Source organism: Gorilla gorilla, chromosome 14, assembly GCF_029281585.2.
Source record: "Gorilla gorilla gorilla isolate KB3781 chromosome 14, NHGRI_mGorGor1-v2.1_pri, whole genome shotgun sequence".
NCBI lineage: Eukaryota > Metazoa > Chordata > Mammalia > Primates > Hominidae > Gorilla > Gorilla gorilla.
The window spans coordinates 33338264-33340710 of NC_073238.2; positions in this window are offsets into that span (position 1 = coordinate 33338264).

Sequence of the window (2447 nt, forward strand, 5' to 3'; positions counted from 1 at the left end):
AATGTGTGTAATGGAGAGTGGGTAGGTGAGTGGGTACATGTGTGAGAGTGTGTATGTGAGTTACTGTGTGAATGTTTGTGAAGAAATGTGTGATGGTGGTGTTTGAACTTGGCAGTATGAGTGTGTATGTGGAATATAACTGCGTGTGGATGTGTAAATATAAGTGCGTATGTGTGTTAATGTGAGTGTGTGAATAAGCCATGTGAGCGTGGTGTGTGAGCTTGGACCTATGAGTGTGTGTGTGTGCGTCTGTGTGAGCATGACAGAGTGTGTGAGTTTGGGGTGTGTGCAGGCCACAGCCAGTCCCTCCTGGGGTACTAGATCTTTCCAACCCAAGCACCTCAAGTCGTTCTCCTTCCTCACTTCATCCTGAGCTTCCCAGCCAACTGCCTCTCATCCAAACTCCCACAGGGAAACAGTCCCTGGAACCAGGGGCTCTGAGCATGGCACAGTGCCAAGTCTCCTCCCTGGCCACCTCCTGAGAACCTGGGTGTAGCATAAAACAGTCAAATATGTTCCTCTTCTGTCATCACTAACTAGAGCTCCACAACTTCCCAGATTGCCCTGTTAGCTCTTCACCATAATTAGCTATTTTCTGATATCATACTAACATTCCTTAATTATTCCCTCAGAAACAAAGCAAATCCGTGGGATGCAGAGGGTACGCTGATGACTTCTGCTGGGGAGAGAAGCCCAAACACACGTCCTGGGCAGAGCCCAGAGACCTGGAGTGTGGCTGCCAGTGAGCACCCAGCTGAGGGACAAGCAGGTGGGCCTCAGTGGTGGCTGCCAGGTCCCTGGACGCCAGGGGCCACCGGCCTTGCCTCTCCTCTGCCTCGGAAGCACCGGAGGCTCTGGGGATCTGGTGGTCCTCCGGCCCTGAACGTGGACTTGGTGTGACAAAGGGAAGTTTGCCATCTCCATCCTCCTCAAGCTGCCTGTGCACCCCAGTAGCACCCACCCTCTCTGTGCTCCCGTCTGCACCGCCTGTCCTGGGGTCCTTCTTTGTGCTGCACCCAATGACAGGAACCAGTGCCCTGACTGTGACTTGCTTTCCCCCTCAGGGACACACAAGCACTTTCACATCGAGGCTACTTTTCACCCCTTCTGCCTCCTGCAGGGACGCTGAATGCGGAGGCAGGAGGACAGAGGGGCTGGTCTCAGATGTGGCTTCTCTCACACCTGGTGCAGGTGGCCACTCCCCTTCCGCCCCCCCCCCCCACCACCACTCCCCTACCCCACCTCAGCTCCCGGGTGTGAATGAGAAAGGGGAACCAAGAGATAATCGTTACATGGGACACGCCACCAACCCCAAAAAGACCCATTTGGTGAAAAGAAGTAAAACAACCACAAGGCTATTTTGGCCTGAGGTGGTCTCATGGCTGAAGCAGACCGCTGGTCTCTTGCTTGGGCTACTCAAATAATAACCTGGTGTGTCCTTCCATGTGCATTTTCCTTCGGGTTGAGCAAAAACACTTTGTCATCCTCCCACTCCTCAATAGAGCAGAAGGGAACGAAAGGCAACTGAGGGCCTTACAGAGCTGCTCCGGGGGCCGCGGGAAACTTATCAGCATCCTAGAAAAGACAAAACCAGTGGGTTTCATGTGGCCTCTGACACCTGCCACCCTGACTGCAGGGAGCGGCCTCCCCCACCTTTCACCTTCCCATCATTAGTAAGCGAAGTGACCCCCTACGCCTGGACAAAGCGCTCGAAAGCCCAGGCCCACGGGTTAGCTCCAGCCGCTGGGCTTGACAGGGGTCAGGGAGGCGGGCCAGCCCCACAGCCAAGTCACAGCTCCAGGGCCTGGTCGCACCTGAGCAGTGCGGCCTCGGGCTGCTGCTGGCGCTGCAGGCTCCGCGCCTGACCCTCCAGCCTGCGCACCGGGCACTCGGCCGGGAAGCACCTCTCCAGCAGGCGGCTCAGCACCACGTTCACGCGCCCGCGCCTGTGGCCGCGCGGGCCCCAGCTCCACGCAGCGCTCACAGACCGTGAGCCCGCAGGGCAGTGTCACCGGCTTGTGCAGCAGCCGCGTGCAGCCAAGCAGGTCGCGGGGCGCGCCGGGCGCCAGGGCCGGCTCTCCCTAGCCCTGAGCTCGCCGCCCGGCCTCCTCGCCAACAGTGGCCGTTCGCGCAGGCCGGGACACACCAGGCCGCCCGCCAGCTACCCCAGCTCCTCCGGCCGCAGCGCCTCCAGCCTCCCGGCTACACGGAACGCGCCCAGGGCCACCGGGAGGCGGCCGGCGCGGGTCAGAGCGTCCCCCAGCCTCAGGCACCGGCCGCGGTCGGGCTGCGCCAGCCGGGCCAGCATGGAGCGGAAGAGCCCGACTGCTTTCTGGTACTCGCTCGCGCGGAAGGCCTCGTCGCCCTCCTCCAAGCGCTGGGCGATTGGCTTCCCGCAGCAGCAGCCCGGACACTGGGGCGGCGGCGGGACCGGCTCAGTGCTGATC